Below are 27,875 nucleotides of genomic sequence, written 5' to 3'. Positions count from 1 at the left end.
CTTTCCCTGTCTTTCTTCTCTATCTTCCTCCATGGTGAGGTGAGCTTGGTCAAAATGTTCAGTGCTTTGTCATACATCACGATTCTGTTGAGAACAGTTTAATACTTGAGTCTCTTAGGTATTGGTATTAATATTGCATTTCTTCAGATTGGCCTTTAAGCTGTCCTTAAATCTCTTCTTTTGCCCACCACCAGAGCTGTGACTACTGGTGAGTTGGGAGTATAGGACCTATTTTGGGAGCTGATTGTCAATCCTTATGACATATCCTGTTCATTGGAGTTGGTGGCATATAAATGTGCCTTCAATGCTGGTGGTTTGCTTGAACCAGGGTGTTAGCATTCATTCTTCTCTCTTTCCAATTGATATGGAAGATTTTCTGAAAACATTGCTGATGGTAATGTTCTAAAGCTTCTGTTTCTTATATGTTGTCCAAGTTTCACACCCATACAGTAGGATAGGGATGACAACAACCAGATAGATAAGAAGCATGGCTTGTTTCCTGATATCATGATCATTGAAGACCATGTTTTCAGAGACATTCAAAAGCAGTGCTGGCAGATTTTATTTGGTGTTTACTTTTTGGGTAAAGTGGCTACCCATGCAAGGAAAATGCTGAATATTCTCTGCATATTGCCCTCTAATTGTAATGCTTGAAAGAGCAGCTGGTTGGTTTAAAAAAAAAAAAATCTTGGTTTTCATGACGTTGACAGTGATTCCAAGCATTTCATGGGCTTCCTAGAAGCAATCACGAGTGAACTGAAGCTTTTCAATTGAGTGGGCACAAACAACACAGTCTTTGGCATATTGAAGATCAGTAATTAGAAGTGTTGGTTTTCTTGGATTTGGAACATGACTGATTAATATGAGGCTTCCAATATTGCATGGGAGAGAATCTGATTCCAGATAAAGTCCATCAATAATGAGATGTGAAAACTGCTATACAGATGGAAGAGTGTTGATGCAATCACACATCCTTCCTTGACTCCAGGTCTCATAGTGAAGGGGTCCATTTCTGAGCCATTGCTGACGATGGTTGCTGTCACACTGTCCTGAAGGGCATCCAGATTTCATCAGGATCTTCCATAGGGCCTCTCTTTTGATGGAATCAAAGGCTTTAGTCAGTCTAACTTTGCATTCTTTAAAAGTGTGATGTGGACACTTTGTGACAAGTGTGAAAAGTGTGACAACTTTGATGAAGTTGTTGAAATTACTTAAGGAGCAGTGGTTAAAGAGTCCCGAGAGGACTTCAAGAGCAGCTGCACAATCCTACCTCATTGACTAAAAGAAGAAAAAATGATTGGCTGTGTATGCAGGTTATACATGTATCTGGTAGGGAATTTTTCAGCAACTTTTTTTTTTCCTCTGGGAAATGATATGGGGGGAGGGGGGTTCTGCTTAAGAGAGTGCCTCCTCCTATACTTAGCTTGGAGATGAAGGTTCTGGCTAATTTGGATTGGTGATTATGTCAATCTCACATCCCAGGTGGTGGCCCTGACCATCAGAGTACTGCCTATTTTGGTATCAAAATATTTTCTTTCTTCCCAAAGAATAACAGTTGAAAGGCCTCATGTTTTTCCTATTGGAATAGGAAATTTTCTGAAATTGGAAAAAAGTGTGGGTGGGGGGAAGGAGGGATTGGAAAATAGTTTTCCCATCAACATCTAGTCTTCATAAAATACAGAAAAATTTGGGAATAGTCCTCATGGGCATCATGGGTGCCTGTACATGAGCGCAGAGGCTGCTCTGATGGGCTGCGATTACAGTGCGTTGGAGCAGAGTTCATTAATTGAGTCTGCTGGAGTGTGGCAATTGCCGTGCTCCAGCAGCCTCCCATGTCTTTTGTGTATCAGTGTCCCCACACTTCAAAATGGGTGGGGGTATTTGAGAGAGAGAGGAGGAGCGAGACTTTGTTATTCATTCCTTTGGAAAATGAATATTTCATTACAATTTTGCAACATTTTTTCCGATGTTCCAATTTTGCAACATATTTTGAAATATTTTGAGTAAAGAAAATCTTTTTTATCCAGCTCTGCCTTTGAGCTTGCTACTTCCTACTATATAGGAGGATCTTTTCTCTAGTCTGCTTTGTCTTTTGGATGAAGATTTGTACAGTACCAAGCACATGATCAGTAATTTTCAGTACAAAGTTGTGAAGATGCTCTTGCAGACTGATACCTTTGTATGAGTATAATGCACATAGGCTAGTCCTAAAAATCCTTACTGTTTAGCATAGTTCAAATATTAAAGTATCCTACAATGTATTATAAGATATAGTTATATATTTAATCAAAGAATATGCTGTCATTTAAAGGTCATTTTTAAATTATCTTTAAATGATTCATCAAGTTGGAACCTGGTTTCTTTTGTAAAAATGTTAGAGACTGTTGAAAGTAGGCTTTTGAAAAGTGTTCTTCAGGCAGCTCCTTTATTTTGTTGCACAGGAAGGCTGACAGAAGAACTCCTGAATCTTTTCAGCTCTTCGGTTGTAGATAGACTATATGAACCTAAATATATGACGAAGCTTATCTGTCACATGGACACATGAATGGGATATATGGGGGAAACCCCAGGTACATCTTCCTGTCACCTTCCTCTCCTCATCTGCCCCCCTCTCCCCCCCCCAACAAAGGTTGTGACTACTTGCAACCCTTTGATTTAAACCCCGTAATTAAAGCTTTAATTGATGACTCCTAAAACAGCAATACTTGGTAGAGTTGAAACCTGAACTGTGAAAGTCTGTCCAATAGTAGCATAATAGTCATCCAATCATTTTTTGGAAATGTATGAGTAATCTACAGTCACTGAGTACATAATGTGAAGACATAACTGTAGTACTATCTCTCTTTAGCTTGTATGGCAGATTTTATAGCAAAATTTGAAATATTTTTGCAATAATTTGGGAAGAATAATTCCTTCTATGTAGTATTTATTCTGAAATCAAATACAGAAGGTGTGTTTAAGTATAGATAAATGAACACTGTCAAAATTCCTTTTTCCTAACAGGTTTTCTTTAAAGCCCTATAGGCTAGAAATGAGCCTTGTCACTCAATTACATGTTTTAATTTTTTTTTTTTTTTTTCAAGAATAATCAAAGCAAACTTTGGGTTCGCTGTGCTCTTCCCCAATCCCAACTCTCGCATGTGCAGGACTGTTCATTATGTTTAGAAATATCAGCTTTCCAAATGCCTTCCTCTCCATAGCAAAAGCAGCAATATGGAATGAGAGAGGTTTGTTTCGCTTGAATGTATCTTTCTTTTCTTTTCCTGAATATTGAAAGTGGCTGGTTTGTACTTTGAACTAATTGCCAAGTCATCAAGTGACAGGAATAAGCAATGTGGAATTTCTCACCTCATTTTTTGTGTTCAACTTGCTTAAGAAAATGTGGCAACTTGCTTAAGGAAATGTCAGGAAAAGATATCCCTCAGTATTTGTGTGAAAATTGTATTCATGAAAAGGAATGTGTGCTGTGCAGTATAACATTTTTTCTATCTAGCATGTAGTACTTAAAGCAGATTTCTAAATACCAGCCTGATAAAGGCAACATGTACATTTATATTATCAAGCACTTTGGTTTTTAGTACTTCATTATAAAACCTGAACTGATCACTCATGAAATGACTAAAAGTAAACACAGCTGATTAAATTATGACACAAGTTTTCACTGGGCATAGGGGAACAGTTTTTTAGTGTTGTCACTATTGGTAAAACTCCACTGTTGCTGTTAGAGGCCATAACAGATTGTCACTCTGTAATCATTAATAAAGTTTAGCTCACTGTAAATTGTTTTAGCCAATGAGCTTGCCATATGCTTTCCTGGTAGCAGGCATCTGTGTGCATAATAGAAGGCCAGATACCTGCCTCCTTTATCCAGCTCCTTGTCTTGCCAAGGCAGTGGAAAGCAAATGAATAGCAGATTTATGAGACAACAAGGGATTTACTTTAATTAGACAGAGAGATCCTAAGGTATCTGTTCTTTTCTTCCCTCCTTCAATCACAGTCTCTCTCCCCCCATCATGCTTTGCATTCTGCAGTGGGATGGAGCATGGTCAGCGTGAATCATACTTAAGTACCCAGTGGTCTGTGGGGTGGTCACTTTTCTAACTGTAAGGTGCCTCCTGACTTGAGGTCAAAATCAAACTGACATCATCTCACCCACTCCCTCAAGTTCTGTGACAAGTATATTCCAGGTGGATCATATCCATTAAATCCTATCTGGTGTATAGCTTTTACTTACCAACTCCAAATCCATCAGCTATTAATAACCATTTGAGTTCATCTTATCTGTGCCCATCACACCCCTTAGAAGTATGTTGATTTCAGTGCTGATATGCTGAAAAGAAGCCATGGGTCTTACGCTAATTATGTAAAATATGCAGCACACTTGCATAGGGCTGTTTCTGCACCATGACTTATATGATTCACCGGGTAGATATTGTATTTACGCAAATTCAAGATGAGGTATTTTACACATTCACCATGAGTGGGGGGAAGCCCCTTGTCTTAAGATTCAAGTTCAAATGGGCTGCAGCTGAGGTGCCAGTCCTATCTGTACCTCCCCTGTCACCTTATTCTCACAGCCGCTGTTCCTCCCCCAGCCAAATAGTGAAGGGAGCAGTTATGGCACTGACCCTGGGACTGGGGCTGGGGCTGAAGCAGCTGCCACTGCATAAACTGCTGTTTGGCCGGGCTGGGACTGGAAGCAGCATGTACTCTATGCTCCCTTCCCTGAGCCAGAGCAGGAGCAGTAGCTGCAAAAGGAAAGTAACCCATGGTGCAGGGGGAAGATGGGGGGCCAAGCAGGAGAGGGAGCAGCAGCAGGGAGGTGCAGTACATGGGGCAGGTAGCAGGGGCAGCAGGCAGGTGGGGGAAACAAGTGCCCAGGGATGCAGACGCTGTGGGGAGGGATATCGGGCTGCAGGCACTGGGGGTAGAGGGGCAAGTGGTAAGGGTGGGCAGATGCCATAGCAGGGGTGGGTAGGAGGGTGCAAGTTGTGGCGGGGGGGGAGGGGCAGGCAGCAGGAGAATACAGGCACCATGTGGAGCAGGCATGGGGAGTGTAGACACTGGGAGAGGCAGGCAGCTGGGGGTGGGGGCAAGTGGTTGTTGGGAGAAGTCCCATTCATCAAGAGTGTTATGCTACTTAGTTACTTCTTGTAACTACAGACCCTGATCTAGGGGGGAAAAACCCATAATTGCTTGCTTAACTTCAAGTGTCTGTGTAGTCCTGTTGTTTTGAATAGGACTACTTGCCTCGGGTTTGCACAATTGCTTTACGGTAATATATTCATTTGGCACTCTACCCTTTTATAGGGTTGTGTGTAGCTGATTAAACTAGGAATTCACGTAAGAGGAAATCCAGGTGTTGAATAACTTTTTTGTTTGTATTGTAAAATATGCTCTTTACAACAGTTATGAAACTGGAATTAATGTATCGGAGGGAGGGGAAGGTACAAGATAGTGGCATCAAGGTGACCAAGGAGTATAGGTTATAAAGTAATTAACTACTAATTGGCAGCTAACTTTTTTTTAATACAAAAGTTTTCAGTTGTCATACTTGGTCATAAGGATTATCTACAGAGGTTAGCAAGATATTTGTTTTCCTTTCTCTAATATAGACTTAGATGATAGCACAATGGTTTAATATTATTAACTGTTGGTCACTGTCAAAGAAAAAAGTGAAGAGTGAATGGAGCAGTGATTTGCTTCAGCATGGCAAACCCTACATTGCAAAAATTACTTCTTCCTTGCAAGGATCTTTCTTCTTCTTTTTCAAATTGTTATGTTTGCAGAGAAGTGATAACTTAATTCTTCCAAAGTGAATTTCTTTTCCTACAGCCTCCTTTCAAGTTTTTGAAACGTTAGTATGAAATAGCAGAATATAATGTAGTTCATGCTAAGAGTATTCTATTCTTAATTCTGAATAAATCTCCCAAATTAAAAATCTATTTTTTATTGTTGCCAACCCAGTGTATAAAAAGATTAACACCTTCCTTGTATGTGAGCATCTAGAAAAATATTTCAGGTTAAGTGCTAGTCTTATTATTTAATAGATAACATTTAATTGAAAAAGGTGGAAAGTACTCTTTCATAGTGTTAATGGATATATCTTTATCTTTATTCCGCTCTATAGGTGAGGATATATTTTATCATACCAGAGTGCTAGCTCTGGTATGCTGGTGAAATTCCAGATGTGAGCAGGTGCATCCTACATAAGCATTTGTTGTTTACAATGGATACCAGACCTTTCACTTCTTACACTAAAATGCTGTGTAAAGTTGCTGCTGCTGCTTCTTGAGTCCTGCCACCATAATTACAGATTTTGCTCCTTCCCCCCAGTATGAGTCATATAGTATGGCTCTCTCTTTAACCTGGCTAGGTCTTCCACGGTGCATAGCTGCTCCAGGAGTCAGCCCACCAGCAGATGTTCCATGGCCTTTTACCATAGTTGCACATGGATCTGTGCCCACCTGGAGGTTTTTGATAATGTTGATGTCCTTTTTTAAGGCTAGGTACAGACAGACAAAAAGCCTGAGGCTGAATCAGTTCAGTCTTTGCAGGTTAGTCTAAGCTGCACAGATTCAACCAGAAGTGAACAGACATTTACCTTTGATTCAGGAAATGCTGCCACATGCCTTCAGTGGTTCAGGCCAGAAGCCAGGGGGCGCTAGCGCATGGCTCTCTGGCAGTGTGTTCACTTCCTCTTCCTGCTGCCCCAAAGGTCTCTGGGGTTTTCAGGCCAGAATTAAGGTAGCAGGACTCTGCAGGGTTGCTCATCACTTCCTCTTCCTGCTTCCAGGAGCCTCTGGGATATGTAGTCCACAATTGCAGCCAGCAGTAAGTTTGAGCCAGGAAGGGGTGTTTAGCACCCCCCTCCCTGGCCCCAGACCCCAGCCAGGGCTTGCCTCAGACTGAGCTGCCTCAGACTGAGCTGCATCCCCATCTGAACTTGTCCCCCTGAACCGGTTTCTGATCACTTGTACTCATTGATGTGTTATTTCTGTCCCTAGCCCTTGAGACTTTTAAAAGCTGACTGGGAAATTGACTTTCACAATTCCCATTCATTCCAATAGGAACCCTATGGCTCTTGTAAGATTAAAAAAAATCTCAGCTGTAATCTATCTTTATCTGTCTGTTTAATGATTTACTTCTGTAAGATGTGTGAAGTATTTCAGTGAAGAATAATAATTTTTGTGTTTCTGTAAAATCTTACTTATCTATTAATCTGTTTACAGAGCAGTGTAATACAGCTTTTGAAAATACTGTAATCAAGAATCTGGATATTTGCTTTGTAGTGTGAAAAAACAAATACTTTGTGTTCTAAATATTCAGTGATTTGTGTTGATTCTAAATCTCTGTCTGGCATAGGTAATTGGACTATCCATATTTGATTGGTTTTGGTTTTTTTTCCACTTATACATAGTGTGGACTTTTTAAACAGCATATTTTTGTAGCTGAATCCAGTTTGCTCAGAAACAAAGTAAATATTTACTTATTAAGCAAATAAAGGAAATCTTGGATAACGCCCTTGAAAAACCAAGTGAGGAACTTGAGACAATACATTAACTGAGACACAATCCCGCCCTTATTGTGATATATGAAAGGGCAGTACTATCTCAACCATTGGCTCTACACCATTGCATAAAATATTTGTTTTACTGTATTTGAGATTGAGCTATGAAACCATTTTCTGTGTTTATATAAGCTTTGAAAGACTTCTTATCAAATTTTGAAATATATTTCAAAGTATGCAACTGTCATTACAGGCCTTGACTGCTTAGTTTATTAGCAATATGCTGCATTGTAAAAAGCCTTTCATAAGAATTTTAAGCACAAATGCCGCTAGTATTTTAAAACTCCTCAATCTGATTACCCTGAGCTGATGAAAGCATGATTATCACAGCAATTTTAGATTTTGTTGGGGTTATTTTTCCGGCATTAAATTAGCATGCTTATTAACTTGCATTTGTTTATGGACCAACTATAGTTCAGCTCAGGATGATTTTGGCTGTGAGTTCATATACTTAATCCTGCAAATTTCCTGTAAAAATCTTTGGATTTGATCCTGAAACCTTGTGAAATGTTGCTTCTATAATACCTTTTACTGTCTGGGAACATGTAGAGGTGATTTGCAGGTTTTCAAGGAGGTACTGTAAATGAATAGAAATTTCTAATGCATGGATAAAATGAATGGGACTGAATTTGTTTTTATTAAAACCACACTTCCTAATTAATTGATCTGTGACTGATTCAGCAGAATATCTTATCTTGAGATTCCAGGGTAAATTCCATCCAAGAATTTTCAGCCATTTGAAAGCAAACTTCATATCTCCTTTGTGAAGAGAACAAGTAGTAATAATCCCATTTTACTGGATTAAAATGAAGCACTAAGGCAACAAGTTATCCAGTGAATTCATCAAAGGGGAACAGAAGCCAGATATTCTAACACCTCTTTTTGTGCTTCAGCCATTAGAAATTTAGGCATGCACCAATAGAGATTTTTGGGCCAATACCGATGGCTGATTTTTTTTAATGTGTCATGTCGGCCAATATGGATCCAATTCTTAAATGCAGCTCCGCAGTATGGAGTGTGACGTTCTGCTGCTAGGTCTGTTGTGGAGGAGGGAAGGGATGTGGGGGAGGAAGATGGAGACCCCCACAGTGAGGGAGGGAGTGGGACAGGGGCAGGTGCTGCACAGGTGGGGGGGGCAGGGCATAGGATAGAGGTTCAGCTTGTCCGGAGGGAGTGGGCAGGGGGGAGCAGCTTCTGTTGCTCCATGCACACCGGGAGGTCACGAGGGGAATGTACCCCTGATCTTGCACACAGGGTGGGGCGGGGCACTGCAGGCTGAGGCTGAGGCTGGGGCTGTACTGGGTTCTTCCCAGCCAAGGGCTGGGCCGGGCTATGCTAGGGGCACATGGCTCTGGGAGCAGGGGCTACAGCAAATTTTGGAATGGCTGCAGCCTCTCCAAACCCCTCTCCCAGTGCTGCTGCCGCCTCCTACCCCAAGCGCAGCCCAGCCTACCCCAACCCCCCACTGGCAAGAGCCTGGCACAGCCCAGGACCTAGCTTGCAGCGGCAGCCCACTGTTGCCCTGTGCACAGAACTGGGGGCACGTGCCCTCCCGGGGTGTGCGCAGCATCTGCTGCCAGCCCCGAGATGAGCCACAGCTCCGTCCCATGCCCTGACCTGCCCTGCCTTACACCGCCGCACCCCAGCTGGGCAGTGCCTGCCTGTCTCAGGCCCACTCCCACACCCTCCTTCATCCAATCTAGGCAAATTCCTTAAGAGCTGTGCATATGTTGTCATTTAGCTGTGTCTATGGCAATGTCAAGGATGACCTTTGGGCCAGAAATTGCTTGGCACCAAATGGCTGTGTTTAAGGGTCTTGTTGACTGTGCTTATTATCTTTATCTGATTTTTAGTAGTAGTATCCAGGAAATGCTGTCTCTATCAAGCATCATTCTTTTAATCTGTGAACACTTTATTAGTATGGCCTCAGTTAAATTGGATAGTGTGGATATTGGAACCAAATAATTTAGAACCTGTGAAGAATTAGTAAATCTACTATCTGTTGAATTCCATGAAGGAAACCATGGTGCCCAAAGAATACCTTAGTAGCTTATTTCTTATGAATTGGGCTCTGCTGTTAGAGGGAACATGCAGAGGCCAGGAGTCAGCTGATTGTTGTTGGCTGCCTGCCTACTTGCTGGGTGCTCCTACTTATGTCATTTAGGAAGAAAATCAAGGACTTGGAAGTAAGAGGAAGACAACTGCCCATCCCATGGGGACAAAGAGGGAGTGTCTATTCAAGAATAAGAACAAAAGTTCACTAAATCGAAGACCCCAGTTTAGTTTCTATTCACCTTAGTCATTAGCAGTTCTCTGACGACTTTTTTTTCTCATTCGAATTGTTATTACTTAAAGCATTTGTAAAACATTCTTTAGCAATGTAACAGGCCAAAGTCCAAGGTAACTTATGACACTTTGTTGACTCTAAACCTTACCATATTTCAATAATAGACACTCTGCACAATGCATAACGCTTTGTACGCTGATGGTGCTAGTTACACCCATTTGTAATGGCTTCATGTTTGGTTTTAGTCATTTGCAGCCACGTTCTTTAAAAGGTTGCAGATTTTATTCCTTAAACCCAGTCAGTTGAACTGAGCTTCACTGAGGACTGTTCTGCAGCATATGGTTTTATAATTTACATTAGAAGAAATACTGCTGTGTTTTATTTTGATCAAGCTACTGATTGTGTATTTAAGATGGATGATGACACTGGGCTTTTGCTGAGGACAACAGCCACCACTATCAGTAAATAAGGTTTGAGAGAAAGTCTTGTTGATATGTTTGAGATGATGTCATTTTCAGTCTTTCAAAATTGCATATACAGCTGCTATAGTTTAAGCTACTACCTCATTATAAATGATATTGCTAGCTATTTTTAAATGATTTTTTGGCAAATATGAAGATTGGTGTAGTCTGACTTTTTCTGACTTTCTAAATTAATTTGTGAACTGAGAATCACAAGAAGCTCAAGAAACTCTTCACTATCACCAATAAATGTTAGTGTAATATTGGATATTGGCATCTTGTGGCCAGTGTTCAAAGCTGGTCATCTAATTAAGTAGTGGGCTGATCACATTCTGCATCAACTAGACCTATTTGAGTCATGTAAAAAAAATACAACTTTGTAAATACTTATGGTGCTGGATACAGTCCAGTCGACATGGAGCCTTAATATTTGCAAAACGCCTATAATTTATTTTTTCCAGTATTCAGCCAACTCCAATAATTAACACTGCAGTTCATCTTAAATGCATTTCTTCTAAAGTTTGTTCTAAACATCCTTTTCTAGTTTGTTCATTGTGAAAGGCAAGTGAATAACCCATGTTTGCTTCAGAGTCTGCTCTGCGTGATGCTTGTTGTTTTTACTGAAAAAAAATATTATAGTTAACTGACTCATCTTGTTCATGAATACATTTTTGACATTTAGAGAACATTTTCAGATTTGGTTTCCAGGCTAGAATAGTATGTCATATGGTGACGCACTAATAAATCTGAGCTCTTGATGGAAACAGTGGTGGTGATGGTGATATAAACCATGGGTTAAATAGCTTATTCATGTTTTTAGGCTAGTTTAAAGGCTGGAATAGATTAACAACACAGTACTGGAACCAATCTCCTGGGTTTGGAGTCCAAGGAATATATTAAATGATTAAATTTCTGATTAAATTATCTGAGTGAACATTGATGAGACATTGAAAATAATTTGATTTGTAATCATCCTGTACTTGGCAACTCAGACTGCATTATATACAGTTCAAACTGTTCCATTTCAGTGCCTTAGAATTTTACTTTATAATAGTTCAACTAGAATGATTTCCAGTTCTTTCCCATTTTTATGTAGAAATATTTTTTAAAAGATTAAAAAGTTTAAGAATTGCCTCAAAAAAGGTGTATATTTTTTAAAGCATCCATATGCAATACAAGAATGCACTATGCAAATATTACTTTATATGTATTTTGCAACTTAGTTTCCAAGTGCAGCTTTCAGTGCCCTTGATGTAAAATATTAAAGACAAAGATAGCTAGTTAATCCGAGAAGCAACAGTGACACCACCTACCCAAGTCCATCTTTTTCCTATTGTTTATAAGAGGAAAAAGCAGCTTCTTAGTATTCTGAAATTCTGCATGGTTTTCCCTAATCCAGGAGGGGTCCATAATTCAGATTAATCAGAAAACTCATTGTTTTATTTACATTTTATTTACATTGACTTTGAAAACTGTTATGATTTTATTTTGCCTGCTTGTCTGGAAGAAATAAAAATTCCATCTTGATTTCAGTGTTTCTCAATGAAAGCTAGTAAGGAGGCTCAGCAGTGAATTTGCAAGGCCGTGTGTAGATGAAATGAGGTGTGTGTACATGACACTTTAAAGCAGGCTAAATGCTTTTGCACGGCTTTAATGGTGTTGGTGTTTGCATGCATCGGTGGTGTAGTGCGCGTTAATTCCAGCCGCTGCAGGGGAGGTGTAATGTGCTTACATGACTTAGGGTGTAGAAAACTAAAACTCCTTCAAGGAGTTTTAGTTTGCTGCCCCTACAGACGCAGAGCAAAATACTGGGCTCTGTGCAGCTCCACGGCTCTGCAGGCAGCCTGGCAGCAGCCTGGGAAAGCAGGGTCCACCCAAGAAAAGCAGCAAGCCTGATCTTCCCCCAGCCTGGAGCCTGCCTGCCTGAGCTGCACGGGGGCCTGATGCTTCCCTCTGAGCTGGGTGCCACCCGGGGGGGAGGCTGCTGCTGCTGCAGGGGAAAGCCACAGCCCCCCCCCCCCCCCCTGCAGCCCAGGGACCGCTTTGCCCACCAGCATCTCACCTTCCCCTCCTCACCAGAGGGGCAGATAAGTCAATGGGGTGTGTACATGACATGGGGGTCTAAACAGCCCTAAATTAAAGCAGTGTTTTTTTTAAAACCCACTGCTTCAATTTAGGACCCCTGTTTCATCTACACATGCCCCAAAACACTGACATCGTTTTGGTTTCTCAGCTCTGTTGTAAGTCAGAGGGGATGAGATCCTAACACATCTGTACTTGAAAAGTTGAATGGTCTTTTTATGTTATAATTTGCATCCAGTGCTCCTGATTCACCATTTTGGCTTTGCTTCAGCATGGCAGACTGTCTTCTATGTGTAAGGCAGAAGGTAGGATAAGGTGGCATATTAGAAACTAAATTATTCAGCAGTCCATAAACCTATGCATGTAAGAACACAATAGGTAAAAATGTGTGAGTGAGTTGTGAACATAGAAGAAGAAAGGTTTGGAGGTGGCTTGTAGAGGAGTTTGGGAGGTGCAGATGGAACAGGAGGACAGAGGTAGGGACAAGAAAGGTTTGCATCTTTTTGGTGAGTGGGGTGGAGAATCTTTTTAATACTAAGAAGGTTTGAAACAATTAAAAAAGAAAGGTGCTTGTTTTTGCTCAGTGGTCTTTTAGTCAAAAATTGGCTGGGAAAAATAGTGTAAGCCAAAGTTAAATTGCTAATGAAAGAAGCAAGCAGAAACAAAAATAAGTAGTTCTTTTCTTCTGTAAAAGAAGCTTTTTAACCTTGTGGTTAAGCCTGTGCACAAATGCTTGGAAATCTGGACTCACTTCTCAGCTCTGTGAAAGATTTTCTATGTGACCTTATACAACTCATTTATTTCTTTCACTGTATATCTGTTTCCCACCTGTGAGGCATCTGTCATAATTGTGATCTGTGATTTAATATTCTGGAGCATGCAAGAGTTTATAACTATTGGACATGAGTCAACTGCTCAGACAATTTCTAGATTCAAATAAAAAGATATGACGTTCCCCAACACCACCCTTTTCCTTTTCTTTTCTAAATTCAACTTCCCAGAATTTACAGTATCTTTTAAAGATAAATCTCCTTTTGATGCTTTGTTTCAGAGATCAGTATACTATCAATCATTTCTCCATACATAACAAGAAATTATCAGATTGGTCCTTGATTTCTCTGATTCATTAAGGATACAATTCTGATAAAATAGAGACATATTTTTATTTTTTCAAAACTCTGGGTAGAAACTGTCTTAAGCAAAATAAAATAAAAGTCTCAATTTTATATACTGTACTGCCATATTTTAAGCACACAAGTGAGCAAGCTGGTAAGCTACTATGTCAGACAGCTGTGCAACCATCACAACTTGATACAGGATCTTGGATATTTAATATTTTACTATCTGGACTGATACTTCTGGATTAGATGCATCTGGTTACACATGCATTTTCAAAGCCATTGTCATCCTTTAGTGCAGGGATGGGCAATTAATTCGGGCAGAGGGCCGCTTACTGAGTTTTGGCAAGCCATTGAGGGCCTCATGACAGGCAGCCAGGGACAGATAAATATTAATTTACTGAATTTTTTAGGGGCCCTGTGGGCCAAATACAATGGTCTGCTGGGCGAGATCTGGCCCGCAGGCCACATTTTGCCCACCCCTGCTTTAGTGTGTTTTGCAAATCTGTTTGAAAAGCTGTAGGCAATGACCTATTTATATTAATATGGATATAAATAAGTCTTCTGTATTTTTTTTTTCAACACAGAACTTCCCATGATAACAAACTTCCATGCAGCTGAAGAAAACATGGTTTCAAAACCAAATTTATTCTGAAGAGGCTGTCAGAACAGCACATTTGTCACTGTTCTAAACTTGTCATTTTGACAAAACAACAAAAACACCAAATCTTTTGGTCAAATGATCAAGAAAGATCATGAATCTAAGTGACAAGTGCCAAAAAGACTTCTACAGAGCAAGAAATCATTCAAATCACAGTGTACTGAACCCAGAGGAATGAACTATTAGTAGAACTTCTTTTTGGTTGGTTCTTTCTCTTTTCCACGGTTGCCTACTTTTCCACAATAAAGTTCTGGTTTTACAACCCACTAAAAATGTGGGATTCCACAAGGATTTTTGTTGTTGTTGTTTGTTTTTGTTTTGTTTGGGTTTTTTACCTCTTTCCAGAGCTGAATTTGAAATCTAAGATTTAAAACAGTAAAGACTGGAAATAAGGAATGGAGATAGAAGACAAGATTTTACCCTGCCTCTTTGGATTTTAGTCTTTTATTTGAATTGAATCTTTAAAAATCAAATTTAACATCTAAAAAGCTTAGGATAGAGGAGATGCTTGCTGGGAGGCAGGTGGCTGGGAACTTGTATGAAGCAAAGGTTCCATTGAACCAGAAGTGTTGGAGTCCTCACTGTACACAGCTGTCTGTGACGTACTGGCAAAATGCTGCATTAGGTCTGCAAGGGTACATTTTGTTCATGCTATTTTTTTGTAGAAGTTATTTCATGCACGTGGTTATCTAGTTGTGTATCTCCAGTTGTGAGAGATGTTGTATAAACCTAGAATAAAAGATGGATCCTTGCTGAAAACTGGTTACAGTCTTATTAGACAAAAAACAGATAGCATGCAAGCACTGGGGAACTGTGTAATAGTCGGAAGCAACAGCTAGGGATGTACCCACCTTCAGCAAATTAAAAACCATTAAGTCACAATAAGAAGAAAGAGTATTTGTTTGCTGATGAAGTAGTAGAAAATCTAGTTCTGACTTTTTCATGTGTCAGGAGAATTGGCAAAACATTCTTGGTGTTACTTTTGCGCACACATGAAAATGAACCATATGCTGTTGCAGGGTCATATGGGGAAACAGAGAGGCTTTTTTCCCCTCAGAACCAGCCTGACATATGTCTGCAGACTGAAAATACAAGCTGTGGACACTGGGAAGGTTTTATGTGCAATTGAAACGGGGAAATAAATCCTACCTCGTGGTCAAGGATGAACTATATCAGAGACCAGGAGATGCAAAATAAACTAGGTGAAAACTAGGTTTAGAAGGAAACTGGAATATTGCAGTCAGTGTCAATGAAGTACAGTTGCCATGGTCAATAGGTATAAGGTCCTCTATTGAATAGAGTCTGTCCAAAACTTACGTGAGAGGGGAGTGGGTAAGGAGGCAGAGGTAGAAGGGAAAAGACTTTGGCTGATACCCACTAACTGTTCTCTTACCCTTGCAGTGACGAGTAATGCATTTCCCTTCTACCATATTGTTGCTCAAAATACCATTGGGCATAATTCAGTGAGTAACGTTAGTAATACTGAATGGATACAATGATGTGCATGCATGTTTTTAATATACATTTTATTTGTGGGTAGGTGATACCCATGAGAAAATGGGGTGGGGATTGTTGGGGCAACTGTCTTGGGGCACTGACTTTGTGGGGGTGTGGGAGCAAAAAACAGTGGCTGCTTCTGCAGTGCTGTAGGCACCCAGCTGCATCCCCACACTGCTGACCAATATGATTTACCACAGGTCTGGAACCACATCACATGCCCTATTTAATACCTTTCCTGTAGCTTATACTCGCATTCAAAACTGCTGAGAAGCTGCTATAAATATTTTCAGAATTGTGTGCATGTGTATGTTTTTAAGTTAGCCTCTGGAAGAAATGTATCATCTTTTTTTTCAAATGTGGATTTTCCTTCAAAATTTCTCTATACTTGGACTAGCAAGTTTTCAGCCCTGAGTCACTGACAGCTTTTTTAAAGTATAAAATGTAACACCTACATCATTAATAGAATTCATGAAGCTATGCAGCTACATAACATTTGAGAATCATGCCTCTTATGTGAAGTTAAGTAGAATAAACCTCCTTGTCAGAGATACTTAATGTAACCAAAAGTCTAAGTTCCCAAACATCATGAAATTCTGTAGATGTGGTGGAAGAAATTGTTGAATATGACTTTTGACTAGGCATACCAACTAGCATTTTTAAATATATGTTCAGTAAAATAAAATGTAATAACTGAAAGATTTTTCTAAACTGTCCTTGTGTTAAAGTGCTGCCATTGCATTATTGCAAGGGAAAATATTTAGTTTGAAGTTAATCATTCTCCTCTTATGATACAGAGGGAATGGTTAGCTTGAGGAATTGATAACATCATGGGGCCTTTATTTTCTAACAGCAACACTTAGTTTTTGCTTGTCTGTGTTGGATCAATATGAAATGCTTAGTTGTCTTGCTTATCACAAATTTAGCACATTTGGTAGTAGTTTTTTGTGGGGAAGGAAAGATCAGTTGGTCAGATATGGAGAGTAAATTCTTAAGCAAACTGTGGAGGAAGGCAGGAATTAAGTTTTTAAAAAGACATCCTCAATTAAAAAAAGAAAAAACCTACTGGGCATGTATATTAGAAATCTCTAGTCTTGACACCCTCGCTGCTTGAGGGGACTCTGTACAAAGGAACAAACAGCTGGCATGGCATAGCAACATGTAACATTAACCAAGTTGGCAAGGAAGATTCAGGCTCATTATGAAAGAAGTGTGGGGCATGCTTTACCTGTACTATGGTTAAAGAGAAATTTTTAGTTTGCAGAGCTGTCAAACCAGGACCTAACGGGCATACCAAATGGTGTATTGACGAAAATGATGATTTGGTGTATTGAAACATTCTCAAAGTAATATTGAGTATCAAAAGACCTTCTAAATGTTTGTTTTCCCACTTTCCTAAATTTAGTACTTCAGTAGACTTCTCCAGTCATAGGTTCTGATTTTGGAAGTTTCCTTATACATATTATTTAAAACTTCTAGAATTGCATCCCTAAATAATCATTCCTTTTCAATATTTCAAATATATTTTAATCCTTCATTTTTAAGCCACATTGCTATTTCCTACATTTTTAATTTTCTTCACTAAAAAACAAAACAAAAAAACCCACTAACAGATGCCAGTTAAAATACTGGCAAAGTCTTTGGGTAGAGGTGATATTTTTTTATTAGACCAATTAAATAGTTGCAAAAAAGTTATCTGCAAACTTTTGGGGACACACACTCAGGCAAAAAAAAGAAAGAAAGAAATTAAAAATGGTGAGAGATATGAAAGATGGTCAGAAATCCCTCAGATATGAAAGAAGCCAGTCTTTAGAAAGCTGTTCTTCAGGAATGCAAATTTAGGAGGGTTGCAGGCATTTATTTAGTTGGTCTAATAAAAGATATCGCCTAGACCCGAAGACTTCTCCTTCCTTTTGTGCTCAGATCAACAGTTACTTCCAAGATCCCAGTTCGAATACTGAGCATTTTTACTGCAAACTTTTCAAATAATTAGCTGTTACTTAAAAACCTAAAGCCCAGCCTTTTCAAGTGTTATGAAGCGGGACTTCATGCACTCCCACTTATATTATGGAATGATTACATCATCGTATTTTTTTTTAATATTGAAAACTAAATGTTCACAGTTTATAACATCCTAGGAGTGGCACTGAAAACTACTTACCAAATCTTTTATTCCAACTCAAGTGCTCATTAACTTGTTACTTCAGGGTTCCATCTTTAAGACTGCTTCCCTGGGATTATTTTATTATAGCATAAAACCTACAGCCTTAAAGTGCCAATGTACTCTAATTGATTTTGTGTAGAAGTGATTTTGGTGAGGTTCCATGTTAATGACTCTGGGCGTGTCTACATGTGCCAATTTTACTGCGCAGTAACTGAAATTACTGTGCAGTATGGGTGTGCGTCTACATGTTCACGCCCATATTGCACAATAAATATGGTGACTTGTGCCAACTTGAATGTAAATTTGATACTTGCATGATACAGGTATTAAATGTATTCCTGATTAGTTACTGCACAGTAATGCACATGTAGACACCTTACTGCACAGTAACACTGTGTGTATGGACTGATTTGGGACTAAAGTTAGTTCCAGTTCGTCCACACACTGTGTTAATGCACCTTAGTGCCTGCACATGTAGATTCTGGCCTATTCCCACTTACTGCACAGTAAATTTTAACTGGTGTAAAAGCATGTGTAGATGCACCCAGTGGCTGCAAAACAAGTATGTTCACTTTATGAGCAATTGCCAGTCAAGTTAGGGGAATTATGCTGGACTTCTTCTGTCATGTACATCATCATAAATCATAGTTAGAATCTGCAGACCAAATGCTTTGGTGATGCTTTACCTATCATTGGTTGCACAGCTATAAGCCACTGACGTAGTAAGCAGCTCTCTTCTCTGAGAGACAGTAGAACTTGCATTAACTATGCTGACATTACAATGCTAACAAGCATATAAATTGTAAAATTGTAGATGTGTCACTGAATTGGGGAACACTGACTCTAAAGTATACACAGCGTGCACATCTCTGTGTAAAAATTGTGCAGTCGGGAGCCTTATAGACACTGATGTGGGATACACATTAGATCAGTTGTTCTCAGCCTCTTTAGAGTCGAGGCATCCCTTGTCATACTTGAGGCACTCTTTCATAACTTTTGTAAATAAGGCACTTGAGGCACTCTTTTCATAACAATTGTGAATTGACCACTCTATTTCAAAAACCAGTTTATTACAGGACTTACCTCTTTGCAGATGGGGCAGGCCTTGGGGGTAGGGGAAGAACTAGGCAGGGAGATCCTGAACCTGCCCTTATCTGCTTACCTCCTCGCATCTTGCTTATATGCTCATACTTCTTATGACAGCCTTCAAAGAATTTCTTGGTACCCTGGTTGAAAATCACTGTGCTAGATATTTAAATGCTCATTCTCTGGTTTAGTTTACACAAGGGAATTCAATTTGTTTGTAATTCAATATTGTGGCCCTAGTTCAGGTGGGATCTTAAGCTCCACTTCAGTGCTGTCCTGACTAGAGATGTATTCATGAACTGGGGCCTCAGAGGAACCAAACTGTTTATAGGGGCTCTGGGACTTTGTTCCCTTCCCATATACCCAATGACACTTTTTTCTAGGCTAACTGAGCTGCACTGCTTCCCCCCAGCCCCACCAGTGACCCTGTCTACATAGCTTTTAAAATGCCTTCACTTTTTAATTGAAATCATATTGAATTAGAACTAGTTCACTAACTGGCACCTATGTTCCTGTCGGCCTGTCTTCTTTTCACTCCTTCCTTCCTCCAGATTTAATATGGCACATGAATGGAGCTCTTTGCTTTAATGGCTGTGAGAAGGAAAGTAGCTTTCACCTTTGCTTCTTGGACTGCAGCCCTAGTGTATCAACTGTAGGTCACTGACTGAGAAGATGGAGCCAGTGGACCAAATCCAGTTGGTCAACTATGCTTGTTCCACTCTAAAGAGATGGGAGGGGAGAATTTATTGTGTAACTAGCAAACTATAGGACTTTTTTCTGTTAACACAGTTGTCATCAAAGCAGTAAAGGTTGTAGCTCTGCCCTGCCAGCCCACCAGTTGTGATAGTGTCTTCCATCTAAGTTAGAACTCAAACTAGTGGGAGGGAGGAGTTGTGTGTGTTGGTGGGGGGGTGGGGGTGGTCATGGTGTGTGAAATAGGCTATGTTCAGTGGTTATTACTATGATCAGCGAATGTTTTTGGGTATTTGTGAAGACTGATTCAGCTGGGTTATAGAGTGGAAATCAGTTTCCTGGCCAGGGTAGATCAAGCTTTATGGCATTTTTACATGTACTTACAGACGCAGTGCTGGGTGCTTTAATTAGCAAGCTGCACTAATGAAAAGTTGCCAATGGGTCATGTGTATCAGCATTGCCACGTGTCTCTGCCCTGAAAGAATGGTGGCAGAGTACTTTGAACTAAAGCCCACCAGACGTGTTTTATTTCAAAGTGCCCCATCTTGAGTTTGTCAGCACGGTGACGCTGATGAACGTGTCAATTTCCATACTCCAGCAAACTTGATTGAGTCTACTCTGATGTGCTGGATTTCCAGAGCCCAGGCTTATGTGAATTTTGTTTGTAATCTTATTAGAAACTCTCTTGAAAAAGGGTACTGCAATTACTCTTGCTGTAACCCAGGTCAACAGGGAAAATATTTGTTGGTTAGACCATAGCACCACCTGAAAAAATAGAAAGGTATAAACAGGGATTAAGATGCCCTTAACTTTAGCTACCTTAATACCTTAGTATGTTGCTCATATTCTTTGGTTTCCATTTCAAAACAATGCAATAACAATATAGTAATACCTTTTTATTCAACAAAGTGAAAGCAAGTCTATGGTAACATATACATATCACAGTTGTGCATAGCAATTTTACACTCAACTGATTATGTTATTGAATAGCCTAACTTCTTTGTCCTTCCTGTAGCTGTAACCAAGCATTAGTTTCGTTACTGTTACTCTTATATGCCATAAATGCAACACTGTTTATTAATCATGGGCAGTAAGCATTCTATGAAAATGCTCTTGCTATAGAAGGCTTTCTGTGGTAAAATGAACATTAATTTAGCTTCTTGTAATCACATTGCAGCATTTTTCAGAGAGAGATTTTTTTTTTTTAACAGTGCTTTTGGCACTTGGATGATAAATATGGAAATTAGAAATGATCAAAATCAATGGTATACCCAAAACTGACTTTATTACATGAACCTAGTGGCTTTCTATGCCTTTTCCGGGAGTGCCTATTTGTGTCATATGGAAGCTTTACGTTTAGAAGGGAACAACTTGATTCTGTTTGAAGATCAGGCCCTTTCTAGTAGGTATCAATTTTGGATACCCAAAAATTGAGACTACCTGCAAAAAAAACCCCACTCAAAAGATTACTCTGTGTGCATGAGTGATCTAAACCATGGCAGTAGTAAGATTGCACTAGTATCATTCCCATTGATGCAGAATGTTGGTGCAAGTCATGCTACTGCATTTGAATTCTTGCTCTGCATCCACACTTATGATGTACTCTATACCAGTGGTTGACAACCTTTTCCAGGCTCTGGGCTGGAATGACCCAGCTTGAATGGGGTGGATGGGAGTGCACTAGGACCTGGCTGCTACCACCACTGCTGCTTCCTGCCACAGCCCTGGGGGAGTGCTCACCACTGCCACTTTTCCCTGCCAGCATTGCATTTACATTTGTACTTTGTAATTCATGGCTTGTTGCATGTCAGGCAAGGAGTCCTGTCTGCCCTAGCTCCTTCAGAGCCTCAGATTTTTGGCCATTTCACCTGCTCTGGGATGTAGCTGCCTGCTGTCATGCCTATTCTGGTATGTCTTTAGTGGCCGCTACAATAAAAAAGAAACAATTTAAAAAATGTCCAATTCAAAATATAAGAATTTTGTGTCTGTTTCTAATAGCATCTCTGCTGTGGAATGGTAGTGAGCTACTTGCCCTTCTGGGGTTGTTATGCCAGCAGTTCCCACCTAAGTTGGTTCTTCAGTGTTGGAGCCTGGCATAGTGGGGGGCTATACACGTATTGGCTATATTGGCTCAAAGTAAACATGTTGTGAATGCTTAAGTAACCTCTTGTGCACTGTTGGCAGTAGTCTTTTTTTTGTTTGCAAATGGAAATTGTTACACATGCAAAGGGACTGGCATGTTAAATTTCCCTCCCATAAATGAGGCTGGCAGTAACTGTAGCTTGTGAAAAACTCCATTTTAATGATTCATTCACAATCTGTTTATAGTTTTACAATTTTCATTTTGAGGCTCTTGTGGTAATCTCCTGTTATGCCACTTAAATACCATTTGTCCTATTTACAAAGTACTTCCCCTTTATTTAAAGTGAAAATATTTATCCTGTTACTAACCTAGTTTTGAAAGTAGACTCTCCAAGTCTTACGGGCTTATTTAAAGGTGCATTTCGGCATTCTCCTTTACTTTACAACCCAAGTTGATAGAGTTCATGCATTGGCCTTTATACTATTGGGAGCTAATGCTTTATCTTCATACTTCGGAATAGATGACCTTGGAAAACAGTCTTTCATGGAATGCACTGTAAATAATTAAACCATTCTCTTGCACTACCCTGGTAGTGAACCCAGGTACTCTTTAGTTACACACTCAAGATAGCTTGCTTCTAATTGAGTCTGTCCCCTCCCCCTAAGTTTCTAGTTATAGATAAACAAAACAAACAAAAAAACCCCAACTCTTACCCTGAAAAGCACCCATTTATTTCTATAAATAATTATATCTTTATATAAGCATATACTCCTTCTTTCATTGTATTATCTATGAGTTCCTGTGTGTATTTAAAAATATACATATATTTTATATTTTAGCAAAAAAACCCAAACAAAACAAACACATCAGTCAGCCTCAATTATGAATTAGAAATTGAATTCAAGAAAGGCTGCTACTGTATTGAGCTTCTTTTTCCCCTCCCTCTCTCAAAATTTATAATCCACCTGTACAAACTGCAGGCTGCTAATTCATTTTCTGAGCTAACCTCATTGTGTGAACCGAGGCTTCTGTTTCCTTGTTCCATAAGAGCTTGTTTTGTAGGCACAGCAGATAGAATAAGGTGGAGAGAGAAAATTTACTATAATAAATGAAGGATCGCTCCTTTCATATTTTCCATTGTACGTTAGAGTCCTTAAAGCAGATAAGACTAATATTATAGGAGCTGTGAACAGAATGATGTGTAAACATCAGTGTTCTGTACAGTTGTGGAGGTGGGATCTACTCAATAGTGACAGCATACTGTGGTCAAATAAATTATTTACCAAGGTGATTAAAGCAAATACAAATGATGGCAAAAAATGGCTATGTAACTAATCTGAGGCGTGCATGAATATTACTCAAGCAATGTTTTTATTCTGTAATTTATCTTGGTGTTCCTGGGTGCTCACATACTGAGGTTTGAGCTCTTTCCAATAGGTAAAATCAAAGAATAAGCAACACAAGTTGAGCTCAGTATTTAGTCTGGTTTTACAAATGCCACAGAATATTTTCTGAAAAAGTATCTCTTTCTCTTTTGAGGAAGAGACATAAGTAGGTCTCCAAAGGCAGGTTTTCCTTGTTTGGAGAAAAACCTGTGCATTGATGGATAAAATCTGTTCTTGAAAGTACAGAATGTAATTAAAATGAAAAAGCTGTAGGATCCACTGGAATAAATACAAATAGATCTCAACTAAGAGTGAACCCTTTAGGATTAATCTTGCTTTAACCTATTGTCTCTTACCTTAAGACTTCCTACAGAACAATCACTATGTGGATTAAGGACGTACTTTCATAAAGGGATTTATGTATTTGGGAGGGAGGGAGGGAGAGGGGGAGAGGTGTGTGTGTTAGGGCTGTGTGAAGCTTCAGGTGCTGGCCGAATTTCCAAATCTGAACCGAATCAGGAGACCAATTAAAAGTCCAAATCGATTCAAAGCTCTCTGAATCGATTCGGGAAAGATTCAGAGAGATTAGGTGATTTGGGCAGTCCCTGCCTGCTGCAGCAGGGAGCTGGACACAGGGTCCAATCTGGTAAGTAGGGGGTGGGGAAGAGGAGGCTGGCTGAGGGGGGAGGGGACCATGGGGGGACCCCCACCAAGCCCCATTCCCTGCCTGCTCCCCCAGTCCCACCATGGCTGCCTTGCTAAGTCCCAGCTCCCGGTGCTTTACAAACAGTCCCTACTCACTAGATGCTGCCCAGTGGGGGGGGGAGGGGGCGATCCACGCAGCCCCCCACTGCCCTGTGCTGCATGGGGAGGCTCTGGGGGGTTATGAGCCCCCTGACCCTCTCCTGTTCCTTGAGCCCCACCCGTGGCTGCCCCACCCACCCCAGCTCTGGCCCTTTAAGAAAATAAGACAACCCCCCTGCCCCCAGACTCATTGGCTCATGCAGCAGCCTCAGGGCTTCTGGGGGTTTGTGCAGAGCCCCCCCATGCAGCGCAGGGCTGTGGGGGGTGGTGGGGCTTGTTCCCCTGCCCTGCAGCAGCTGGTGAATCAGGACTTTTTTTTTTTTGTTTTCTTAAAGGGCCGGTAGCTAGGGCAAGCAAGGCAGCCATGGGAGGAGCTGGGACAGTGGGGAAGGGGTCGGGGGGTTCCTGACAGAGCTCTCCCATGCAGCGTAGGACGGTGGGGGGCAGCAGGGATCACCCTCCCTGCTGGGAGCTGGGAGAGCAGGCAGGGGATGGCACTTGTATGATTCAGAGATTTGGCTGATTCGGCAGCAGCTGAATTTCCAAAATGGATTTGGCCAAATTGATTTAAGGACAGTGATTCAAATTACCAAATCAAATCATTCTCCCCCGAATTGGCCAGATACGAATCTGAAGTGAATACTAGCCACTTTGCACAGGCCTAGTGTATGTGGGTTTTTGTGTCCTTTTATTCCCGGGTATCTCATTCCACTGTGCGCCAAGCATTTTAAACTTCTTCCACATTGTACCAGGGAACCCCAACCCTGTTAGCTGCAGTCCAAAGGGGAACAGGACTTTTGTAGTCAGTGTAGACCAGTAGTGCAGCAGCCAGCCCCAGCAAGAAAACAGACCTTGAGGCTGGACCCTGAGAGGTGCAGGGCAGGAACAGCCAAAGCTCATTAGACCAAGTAGGGGCAGCTGAAGGCCATGATTCCAGACCCTAAGGTGACCAAGGGCTTCTTAAAGAGGGAGTACACCTATGGGGTAAGAGAAGGGTGCTAAGAGGCACTAAGGAATAGGCCACTCCAGCTTCTTTAGGCAAATTTCCCTTTTATACAGTTAACAGCAAGTTGTGGCAGGCAAGAGATAGGGAGCAGCAGAGGTTATATTTCATTCATGGGTGTTTAAGTGTTTTATAAAGATTAATTTGTTTAATTTTAATGCATATAAAGCTTATTAAAATCAACATGGTGATATATTTATTCCTTGTCTACCTTTCTCCTGGTTTATAAAAGAACTCTTCTTCCAATAATATTGACCATTCCATTTTTTTCTGTCATCAGCTCTCATTTTATGACTTGTCCTTGACTGCATGTATTGGGGATAAACCATCCCAAAGACTGGTATCCCTTAAGGCATCATCAATCAGTGGTGCCAGAGGTCCTTTAGGAATCAAGGGAACATAAGGCTATGTGTTGATACACAGAGCAAACTCCTGGTGAGAAAATAGTTTGGAAACTATTCTGGGTTATTGATGAGGTTCAGGGACAAATTTTCATTACGTGCTGTAGACAAGGTCTCTGCTGACACAGTTTATTCAAAGCAAAGGAAGGCATTAGATGAAAGCAAGATAGAATAGGAGGAAAAACCTGATTTTGGATAAACACTTTGTATTTCAGTGCAAGGATGTGGCTTAGGAATACTGTGTTTAGAAAGAATTATTTTCAAAATCAATGTGGAGGCCATTTTAATGCTGAAAGAATGAAGAATGAATACTTGACTCGTTGGACCTCAGACATCCATCCGGAAGTTGACTGTCTCGTTACTCCTCTTTCTTCTTATTGCTGAAGACCATTTCTTTACCTAGTTTTGAGTTTCTGCTCCTTGCCCTTTCGTTCTTTGAGGCTGTAGTCCTCTTAAGAGTTCTTGTATATTGGACAGACCAAGTTATCATTCCTTCAGACTTTTTCATCTGAAGCAGCACTCTGGCTTTTGAAGGTTGCTGCAGCAGGTTTTCCATATATGTGGGAACAGTGTTTGCAAAATGCTGCTTCTCTTCTTAATTTTTTTTTTTAATTCCTTTTTTGCAGGTGATTGACTGAATTGGCTTGTCTTGAGGAAACGTCTCCAGTGGGTGACAAATAAGAGGTGAAATTTGATTTTTGTTGGACTTCCTACATAATTTACCCCCATGTCTATCTATTAATTGCTCTTTGCTGTTTTGCCTCCTTGTCTCAGCGGGTGCATCTATGCGCACAATTAATGCAACACAATACATTCTGGAGCCATTTGGGCCAGAGGAAACTGCTCCTCGGTGCAGCGTCTGCATCTGTGCCCAGGTCAGCAGCGATTTGAGTTGCAGCAGAGCAGCCCTAGGCTACAGAGGGCAGAGGGACTGGATGGGAAATTGAGTGTGGAGCCATGTTGCTAGGTGGCAGGCAGCCCCCACAATTTAGTACCCTTGTGCCCCAGCCATCCCATCGTCATCTACATGTGCCTTTCAGTACAGTTACTTACTGCACAGTAAGGTAGTACCATCAGGGACAGTACTATTTTACATCAGAGTTCATTAGTTTACTGCACCCTAATGCCGGTGCACATTTAGGAAGGTAATGTTTTACTCCGGAGTTGGTCCACTCCATAGTAAAGTGCACATGTAGATGCACCAAGTGTTTTTCAGTCTTCCAGTTGTTTTTCTCCTCCTTCCATGCTTGTCCTGTTGTCCAGTCTTTGTTTCTCTCTGCATTGCTTTGTCCTCATCGGGACAGTAATGCTCTCTTCAGCTGGCCTCTGTATTCAGCTCAGTGGGTACTAAGAGGCCACTGGAACTGCTGGTGTACACAGTCAGTGTTTTTCCTTTGCATCTCCTCCCATTATCTTTCCCTGCATGTTTGATACCATTTCTTATAGACGATGCATGGGGTGGGGGCACCGGGTGCACATGACCTCCCCCACCCCCTGAGAGAGGCCCGTGATGGCCAGTGCCCCTGGGAGGCACCAGTTGCCCATGCCATTCCTTGTTCCCCCCACTCCATGAATAGGTTTTATGGATAGACTTTCTCTACTGCTTACAGGTCCAGCAACCTGTTTCTAGTCTTTATGTTTACTGTAGGAGTGAGAAAATGGAGATGGAGCTGCAAAAGGAGCTAGATTAACCTGTCTTCATAGGCAAAACTTCCTTGCAGCATAGTTTTTTTTTTTTTTTTTTTTTTTTTTTCTCCTTGGCAGATCACCTTTCTGTTAGATATCTGAGTATCTTCCTGTAGTCCAACTAAATTCCTGCTCCCTATGTCTCCTGAGAGAGGACCCATTTTTTAGGGCTTTGCTCTGTGAATGCTCATATGTTTTAAAGCTGTGCTAGTGCAAAGTACGTTTTTACTGTGTTGGAAACCTCCAGCCATTTCATTTAGGCCTGGGCAGGGTTCTTTTTTGTTTAACTTTCTGGCCACAACTAATCCAGAAGTACTGCCTGTCTATTTGCTATTTTGAGAAGTAGATTTGTAAAGACTGACGTTGGAAGGGAAGTGACTGCTTAATAAATTCAGTCCTATGAAGGTTTTTTGGGGGGATTTTTTTTTAAAAGGGAAGCCTACCCAATGTTATGGAGAACTGTTATCAGATGCCGTATCTACTTTCCAGAAATTCTAACAAATCAAACCTGCCTAACAGCAAATGCTTCCTTCTCTTCAGCATACAACTACATTTGTTCTGTTTACCAGTCCCACCCCTTTGCTGTATCAGCAGTTTTTCCACCCATTTCCTCTTCCTTCTAGGCAGTCTTATAATATAATCATTGTTTTCTCCTGGGCTTAACTAGAGTTTTGATTATTTCAGGTTTTTCCTTTTAGCATTTTATAATGGATATTTTTTGTTTACAGTGTGAATTTTAGAGCCTAAAATTTATAATGTGAATAATAAGTATCTGTCATGTTTATATGAACCAATAAATATTCAAAAAATTCAAAAAAGGAAACAATGTAAGAAGTGAAATGGAGTTAATTTTTCACCATTCTGATTTTATAGAAGGACCTAACAGCAAGGGAA

The 27,875-nt window shown here is 40.5% G+C and overlaps 1 protein-coding gene across 14 annotated transcripts in view; it reads left to right on the top strand.

Annotated features, from left to right (window-relative positions):
* EPS8 (epidermal growth factor receptor pathway substrate 8) overlaps positions 1–27,875 on the top strand; it is a 147,359-nt gene that overhangs the window by 10,989 nt on the left and 108,495 nt on the right. For 13 of the 14 annotated variants that reach the window (XM_025212530.1, XM_025212531.1, XM_025212520.1 and 10 more), the window contains one exon: positions 25,922–25,979. The gene's annotated coding sequence lies outside the window, so the exon portion shown is untranslated. Of the gene's footprint in view, positions 1–10,308; positions 10,328–25,921; positions 25,980–27,875 lie in introns of those variants that run through there. The other variant, XM_025212522.1, reaches the window with a different exon arrangement.

Source organism: Alligator sinensis, unplaced genomic scaffold, assembly GCF_000455745.1.
Source record: "Alligator sinensis unplaced genomic scaffold, ASM45574v1 scaffold498_1, whole genome shotgun sequence".
In the NCBI taxonomy this organism is placed as follows: domain Eukaryota; kingdom Metazoa; phylum Chordata; order Crocodylia; family Alligatoridae; genus Alligator; species Alligator sinensis.
Note: the sequence above shows the minus strand (reverse complement) of the source record. Positions and strands in the feature narration are given on the sequence as shown.